Source organism: Dasypus novemcinctus, chromosome X, assembly GCF_030445035.2.
Source record: "Dasypus novemcinctus isolate mDasNov1 chromosome X, mDasNov1.1.hap2, whole genome shotgun sequence".
NCBI classification, from domain to species: Eukaryota; Metazoa; Chordata; class Mammalia; order Cingulata; family Dasypodidae; genus Dasypus; species Dasypus novemcinctus.
The window spans coordinates 780,479-789,511 of record NC_080704.1 but is presented as its reverse complement, the minus strand read 5'-3'; the positions used below and the strand labels follow the sequence as shown (position 1 = coordinate 789,511).

Sequence of the window (9,033 nt, the reverse complement as noted above, 5' to 3'; positions counted from 1 at the left end):
GGAAACATCCTCACGCTAGGTCCAATTTCCAGAGTCCAGCTCCTGGCCCCAGCTTCTGCATACCACTCTGTGCCCGGGACTTCACAGGCTGGCAGCCCTGGTCTCATTCCCTCCATCTCCAGAGAACACCCTTTGCTGATTTCTAACATAGCTTCTCCTTAAATAAACACTGCTCTAGGGCATCCTGAAGAATCACCTCTTCATCCCAGGGAATCTGCCTGCTTGAACACACCATCATCCGTTCTCCTCCTTGGCGTATCTGCACACCTGTAAATGCAGGTGCTGAAACAGGTGCTCCAGTTGCTCCCAGATGGTGGACATCAGTTGGGTGAGGCATGCTGCATGTGAGGCAGGGCAGGGGAGGGTCGGTGGCCATGGGGGTCTCAGAAGGCCATCTCCACAACAACGTGTCTCTGCTGCTGTGATCCCATCACTGGCCCTCTCCCTCCAGCTCCTCTGCTCATCTGGTCCTTTGGAACTTCTCCCCTTCCCAACGTGAGTGCCATTTCCTGAGAAAACATGGATGAAGTATATAGACAGGAAGGCATTTTATGTTCTGCTCATCTCATACATGGAACCATCAAAATCCTAGCTGTCGAGTTGGGAAGAGGCTGGAACTTTACGGCTTTCCTGGGGCTGCTGTAACAAAGCATCACAAACTGGGCACCTTATAACAACAGAAGTTCATTCTCTTGTGGTTCTGGAGGTGAAAAGTTGGACATCAAGGTGTAGACTGGGTTGTGCTCCCACCAAAGACTCTACAGGAGGGCCCTTCCCACCTCTTCCATCTTCTGGTGGCCCCAGGGGTCCTTGGCTTGTGGCTGGATCACTCCAGTACCTGCCTCCATCTCCATGTGATCTCCTCCTCTTCTCTCCATGTCTTCTCCTCTCCTTATAGGGTTGACAGTCATTGGATGTGGAGCTCACCTGAGAGACCAGGATGTCATCATCATAACTAATTCCCTCTACAGACCCTCTTCCCAAATGAGGCTACCCTCTGTGCATGTGAACCAGGGGAGGGGTGTACTTTTCATTCCACTATAGGGATCACAAAAGAACTTAGAGACCTTGAAGAAATATGAAGAAACCTGACTTCAGAAAGCAAAGCCTTTGGGTTACCTTGTTTCATGTTCACATAGAGAACTTTGGAGACACTGGCATCCAGGGGCTCCCCTTGAGTTCTCATAATCTTATTTCTTGCATCCAGGAGAATCTCAAGAGGATTCTAATAACTCATCCAATCTCCAGCCCATACCCCACCTTTATTGATTTTCCAGCTCAATAAAACTTTTGAGTCCGGGATAATGCCTAATTTTCCACCCCCAGGATATTTTTAAAAGGTAGTCATGTTTGCCCTTAAATATTAAAAGTGTTTTGACCTATTATAATTCATGCCATGCCTGAGAAAAAGTCTTTTCGAGGATGTTAATTTTCTTTCCACTTTCTCTCCAGTGCCCTTCCTACTACATAACACATGACATGTTACTTTATTTCTAATATTCTACAATTGCCTCTTAGAGTTTGAATCACCCCCACACAGCTCTGCTAGACTTTGCAGGCCTTGGATGAAAACCCAAATTGTCCTCTGTTCTCAAAACTTCCCTTTTCTCTGGTTTCTTCTGCAAATTCCAAAGAGACACACAACTTAGACTTTCCCAAAATCCACTCAAGCGCCATTTTCAATTTTTTCCATCTTTGTCCTGATTTCATCGGCTTTGGCGCATCTCAGGTGAATCATCACTCTTTCAGGGTTTCCAGGAAGCAGATTTGTCTCCAAGTCTTTACTCATAAATCCAATCAAGTTCACTCAAAGTCCAGTGCCAAGACTGGCCTAAAACCCTGTAAGTCTACAAACCAGACTTGTCTTCATTATTCCAACGCAGAATCACAGCTTCACTGGGACTTCGCTGGATAGGAATTTGGGGCGTTCATATTTGAAAAAACAGGGAAGGCAAGATCCACCTTATACTACTACCCCTTCCCATCAGGTTCCATCTTATCCCCTATGCTTGCTGAATGCTTAACGAGAAAAGGGGCACGCTTCTTTATTTTGTAGACAGGAAAATGAGATGAAGGGAGTCTCCCAGCAGGAGGAAGCTTGCCTGGAGAGGAGGGGGCAAGAGGAAGAGAGAAAATAGAATGTGTGGAGATGTTTGATTTCCAAAAACTTTCCTTTGGGTCTTGAAATTGCTCTTGTATTTATTATTGGATGTTTTCCAATGTAGCTTCTCTCTGCACCACGCTAGGATATCCTAAATTGGCATGTTGTATAAACCAACCACCATGATCATCTCTTTTCTTTTAATTCCAGAATTTCTAAAATTCATGACATGAATCCGCCAAAGAACAACTCCCCCCATCCTTCCCACCCCTGCTTTTGGTAACCTCTGATCTTTTTTCTGTCTCAGTGAATAGGCTGTTTCTTTTTTTTTTTTTTTAATATTTATTTATTATTATTTTTTTTTAATTACATTAAAAAATATATATGAGGTCCCATTCAACCCCACCGCCCCCGCCCCCCACTCCCCCCACAGCAACACTCTCTCCCATCATCGTGATACATCCATTGCACCTGGTAAGTTCATCTCTGAGCATCACTGCACCCCATAGTCAATGGTCCACATCATAGCCCAGACTCTCTCACGTTCCATCCAGTGGGCCCTGGGGGGATCTATAGTGTCCCGTAATTGTCCGTGAAGCACTATCCAGGACAACTCCACGTCCCGAAAACGCCTCCACATCTCATCTCTTCCTCCCGTTCCCCACACCCAGCAGCCCCCATGGCTACCGTTCCCACACCCATTTCACATTTCCTCTGTGGACATTGGATTGGTTGTGTCCATTGCACACCTATGTCAAGTGAGGGCTTAGATTCCACATGGGTACTGGATGCACTCTTCCCGCTTCTAGTTGTAGACACTCTAGGCTCCATGTTGTGGTGGTTGACCTTCTTCAACTCCATGTTAGCTGAGTGGAGTAAGTCCAATAAGTCAAAGTGTAGGAGCTGAAGTCTGTTGAGGCTCTGGGCCTGGGTGTCATATTATCAGTCCAGAGATTCAAATCCCCTACATATATCTTAAACTCAGCACCAACTACAATTCCAATAAAGTAGCATGCAAGTCTTGTGAAAAGAGATCCCCTCTGAGTCCATTTCCTTCACGCAGAAACACCAGCTCCAAAGAAGGGCCATCTGTCATGGCAGTGAACCCCTTCTGCCATGACCATAGAACCCGTGGGTCTCTTTATCCCTCAAAAGAACCAATACCTGGGGTTGTATCTACCTTATCTGTCTCTTAGACTCTGTTCAGTTGTACATAGGGGTATTCCTTCTGACAACCTCCAGACTCTTTTTTAGAGACTCACAGCCTTATAATCTCATTTCTCCTTTCCATTTCCCCCTTACATTAGGTCAAAACCGCTTCCCGAAGTCATGTTATTATATGTAGACAGGTATATTCTGCTGTTCCGCATTGAATCTTTAATTCAAGGTCATTTTCTAGTTGCTTCTTCAGCTGGTATGTGGTAGTGATCCCTCGGTGCCAGGGAGGCTCATCCCCGGGTGTCGTGTCCCACGCTGGGGGGAATGCATCACATCTACACGCTGAGTTTGGCTGTGAGAGTGGCCACATTTGAGTAACATGAAGGCTGTCAGGAGGAAACCCCCAGGCACAATGCTACTCTAGGCCTTGTTCTTATTGCAGGTGCATAGGCTCAAAAGTGTAGCCATTAGTATCAAGAGCCCACTGTTGGGCCCTCCTTCCTTCCTGGTTCTTGCCGTTGCACCTGGAGGATTGCCGCTGCTCTCCCAGGGCCCACAACAGTGACCCCCCCGGCCAGGAGCCCAGTACCCCCCCAGCTGTTGTTTTTAATTGTTTCCACTATGAGTATATATAGAGATTACCATATACCCTGGGCATATGCCCTGTATAACTCCCTGTCAACCATATATATCCTGTCAATAACATCCCATATCAGTATTCCTCCGCTGCCATTGTAGAACCACTCTGTGATCCAAAACTTCCCGTAAAGTGAATCCCAACATAATGTCTGCTTCAGAGGAGTCTTAGATCATCAAAATTCATATATACAATATACAGTATTTCCCCAGATCCACCATAAAACCTTTTCCCTTGCACAGCAATAATCTTTTAATTTATTCATATCGTATTTCCTGAAACTGATGTACAGATTCCGAAACTATAGTTTTCAAACAAGGTAACATTTGTGCTTACTATGTGGTCCATACTTTAGGTTGTACAGTTTTCTAAATTTTTTAGTTATCCTATGTTTTGTCTTATGGTTTTCATTATTAGTCTGTCGTCCCCTATATGTTTTTGGTGTAATATTAGCTGTTTTATATTCATCCTCGTGTACTCTCACATAACTCCTCTTTTGCCCCCTTATTTACCTTTGTTCTATCCATTGCACGTCCATTTTCCCCTCCCCTTAGGGCCCACAACGCCTGCCAATCTAATGCCCTGGGAGCCGTCCTTTCTCACGAGAGATACAGTTCTCTCTATTCGACGGCATTAGTCTTCCCCAGGATATGGGTCCACCCCACCCAATGGTAGAACCCACCTTGGCAAAATGAGCCTTCAGCTATTCAATAGGCTGTTTCTAGACACAGCCTATTGAATAGCTGAAGGCTCATTTTCTTGTTTCTAGACATTTCTCATGGGAGGAATGATAAAATGTTTGTCCTTTGGTGTGTGGCTGGCTAACGTCCTGTTGTATGGATGGACCACATTTTATCCATTCATCTGTTGATGGACACTTGGATTGTTTCAACCTTTGGGCTATTGTGAATATGTGCTATGAATACCGGTGCACAAATACATCCAAGTCCTTGCTTTCAATTCCTTTGGGTATATACCTAGAGGTGGACCCTCTGAGTCCTATAGTAATTCTATATTTATTTATTTTTGTCTCTGTGGGAAAGGGTGATCTTGAGCCTGCCAGGAGCCAGCTGGCTCCAGCCTTCTCCACGTCCACATTTCTTTGCCTCCAATTTTTATGAGTCTCAGGACAGGGAACCTCCGACGAGCCTTTGCAGCACAGTGGTAATTGTATATTTAACTTTCTGTGAACCTGTCCTACTATTTTCCATAGTGGCTGCACCATTTTACATTCCCACCACCAATGAACAAGGGCTTTTATTTCTGCACATCCTCTCCCATACCTCGCATTTCCTCTTTCTTGAACAGGAGCCTTCCTGGTGGGGATGGAGAGCCAGCTCCTTGTAGTACTGATTTGCATTTCCTTCATGGCTAAGGAGGTTGAACATCTTTTCATATGCTTATTGGCCAACAGCTATTAAGCATTCGCTTTGTGGCAGATGCCCTGCTATTGTCTTCGCCTATTTTCTTTCTTTACCCCCTCCAGGCCAACCCTAGGATGGAGGTACCAGGATGAGCCCATTTTAAAGTCCAGAGTTGGGGGGCCCCCCAGATAAATGGGGGTGTTCAAAGTTACAGAGCTGATTACAGTCTTGCCCCTGGCAGCAGCCAATCTCCATCTTGCCATCTGTAGCCGTCTGATCTTATTTATGAATTCCAAAAAAAGATATTTGATCATGTTTCTGAACTGGCCTCTTCCTCTGAGCGTGATCCCCTTTATATTACCATTCAAAGGTTGTTTTTTTTTAATTTTTTTAAATTATTTATTTATTTTTTAAAATTACATTCAAAAAATATGAGGTCCCATTCAACCCCACCGTGCCCACCCCCCACTCCCCCCACAGCAACACTCTCTCCCATCATCGTGACACATCCATTGCACCTGGTAAGTTCATCTCTGAGCATCACTGCACTCCTAGTCAATGATCCACATCATAGCCCACACTCTCCCACGTTCCATCCAGTGGGCCCTGGGGGGATCTACAATGTCCCGTAATTGTCCATGAAGCATCAAAGGTTTTATATTTACTTGATGATGTTAAGATCAGGGCTTTGATTCCACCACGTCATTAGGGTGTGCAGAGTTGAATCCCCATCCCCTTGGTGGGTGTGTCAGTTTGATATTATTTAAAAATTCCAAAAAAGAAATATTAATTATGCTTGTAAACAGGTCTATCCCTCTGAGCATGTAGATTCAAATTCAAAGGTTTTATGTTTCCTTGATTAAATCAAGACTAGAGATTTGATTCAACCATGGCATTAGGGTGACTCAACCTGAGTCCCCATCCCTTTTGTAGGCAATAGAAATGGACCTCACTTTGGGATTTTTGTTTCTGAGTGTGATGGAGTTGGACTCACATGTGACCTCTCTACACATGCCTCTTCTTTCACTTTTACTGAACCTGTGGTTGGCTCTGGGGTTGGCGTATACTCAGGAGACTTGAAGCTCTAGACTGTCCATGTGCCAGCTGGTCCCTGAGCCTCAGCAGAGTTGCAGCTCCTACTCTCCAGTTTGTTGGACTTACCCAGGTCAGCTAACAGGGAGGTGAAGATGGTCAACCACCACACCAGGGAATCCAGAGTGCCTACAACTGCAAGCAGGAGAATTGCATCCAGCATCCATGTGGGATCTAAATTCCCTCTCAATATAGAGGTGGAGTGGACATCACCATCCCAGGGTCCACAGGATGGAGGATCAAAATATGAAATAGAGTGGACTTACTGGTATTCTACTATAGCAGTATTGTGACTAGTAATGAAAGAAATTGTAGCATTGATGGGAGACAGTGGCCATGGGAGTTGCTGAGGGCAGGGAGAGGGAAGAAGAGATGTGATGTGGGGGCATTTTCAGGACTTGGAGTTGTCCTGAATGATATTGAAGGGACAGATGCTAGACATTATATATCCCGCCATAACCCACTGAATGGACTGGGGGAGAGTGTAAACTACAATGCAAACTATAATCCATGTGGTGCAGCACTGCTCCAAAATGTATTCACCAAATGCAATGAATGTGGCACAATGATAAGGGAGGTTGTGGGGGGTGTGGAGAGTAGGATATATGGGAACCTCTTATATTTTTTATTGTAACCTTTTGTGTGATCTATGAATCTTTAAAAAAAAAAAAGACAATAAAAATTTTCATTAAAGAAAAAAAGAAAAAAGACCCTAGCATGGGAAGGGAGGGCCGGGACAGTGGGGTCATCACCTCCCAAGACTGTGGGTGTGTAACCTTGGATCAAAAAGATTTATGGTTATTGTAGCTATCATGTGGTAACAAAAGACCTAGTAACATTGATGTAAAGATAGTAGTTGACACAGGTTCCGAGGGGAGGGGGAGGGAAGACTAGGTGGAATATAGGGCGTTTGTAGGGCACTGGAGTTGTTGTATGCATTGTATGATTCTGCAATGATGTGGAAACGTCACACATTTGTCAAAGCTTATAAAGCTGAGCAGCGCAAAGCGCAAGCCGTAATGTAAACTACAAACTTTGGTCAGTAGCAATGCTTCAATATGCATTCATCCATTGTAACAAATGTACCTCACTAATGTAAGATGTTAATAATAGGGGAAATGTGTGTGTGTGTGTAAGGCGGGAGTGATATGGAAATTCCCTATAATTTCGGGGCAATTTTTCAGTAAGTCTAAACCTCTCAACGTAAAGTTTAATATTCTTAAATAGCCATCTCCATCTTCAGATCAATCAACAGTTCTGCATGTATGATCACCTCGCAGCAGGACCCCAGGGACAACCAAAGGAGATAGAACCCGAGGTGCTGGTGCTTCTGAGGGCTATAGAGACTCACAGGTTCTACGGTCATGGCAGATGGCTCTGGAGTTCAGTGGCTTGTCAGTTGGCCCTACTTTGGAGTTTGTGTTCCTGAGTGTGATGGAGTTGGACTCAGATGTGTCCTCTCTACACATGCCTCTTGGGTCACTTTTACTGAACCTGTGGTTGGTCCTGGGATCAGTGTATACTCAGAAGACTTGAATCTCTGGACTGTCCATGTGCCACTTGGGCCCTGAGCCTCAGCAGAGTTGCATCTCCTACTCTCTGGTTCATTGGTCTTACCCAGGCCAGCTAACAGGGAGGTGAAGAAGGTCAACCACCACACAAAGGAACCGAGAGAGCCAACAGCTGCAAGTTGGAGAATTGCATCCAACATCCATGTGGAATCTAAGCCCCTTCTTGATATAAAGGTGGAGTGGACATCACCATCCCAGGATCCACAGGATGGACTAGACATCACCAACCCAGGGTCCACAGGATGGAGGAATAGAGTATGGATTAGAGTGGACTTACTGGTATTCTACTATGGAACTACTGTGGCTAGTAATGGAAGAAACTGTAGCATTGATGTGGAGGCAGTGGCCACAGGAGTTGGTGGGGGCAGGGAGAGGGAAGAAGAGAGGGGATGTTTTCGGACTTGGGGTTGTCCTGAATGATGTTGCAGGGACAGATGCTGGACATTCTATATCCTGCCATAGCCCACTGGGTGGACTGGGGGAGAGTGCAAACTACAAGGTGGACTCTTATCCATGTGGTGCGGCGGTGCTCCAGGCTGTGTTCGCCAAGTGCAGTGAGTGTGCCGCGGTAGTGGGGGGGTTGTTGATGTGGGAGGAGTGGGGTGAGGGGATGTGGGGGGTATATGGGAACCTCTTATGTTTTTCGAATGTAACAAAAATAAAAAAGAAACATAAAGAGATCGTGGGGAAAAAGAAGTTACTACAAATAGTAGGATGATCAAGCTAACACTGTTGAGTAGATGGTTTTGTATTAACTTTTTTGTTTAAAGCACCTGTGAGGGAGACCTTATCTGGACATGGGGTCTTTGCAGATGCTGTGACATTCAGGGTCTCAAGGTGAGTCTGCCCTTGCAGGGGGTCTGCGTGCGTTCTGGACCCCATGTCTGCTGTCCCTGCAGAATGGGGGACACACAACGTGGAGGCAAAGGCCACAAGAAGATGGCGGCAGACGACCGGGTGACGTGGCCATGAGCCAAGGGTCTCCGGCCACTGCAAGGAGCTGGAGCAGGCAGGCAGGACCCTCCCCTGGAGACTCTGGAGACACAGGGGTCCCCTGGAACCCTGCCTGCCCCCCTTGATTTTGGACTTCTCGTCCCCAGAACCGAGAAC

The 9,033-nt window shown here is 45.8% G+C and overlaps 1 non-coding gene across 1 annotated transcript; it reads right to left on the bottom strand.

Moving 5' to 3' along the window:
• Positions 1-4,926: 4,926 nt before the first annotated feature.
• LOC111760451 (small nucleolar RNA SNORA38) lies at positions 4,927-5,058 on the bottom strand. Its single transcript, XR_002794130.2, has one exon. It is a non-coding gene; the product is annotated as a small nucleolar RNA SNORA38 (small nucleolar RNA).
• Positions 5,059-9,033: the final 3,975 nt, after the last annotated feature.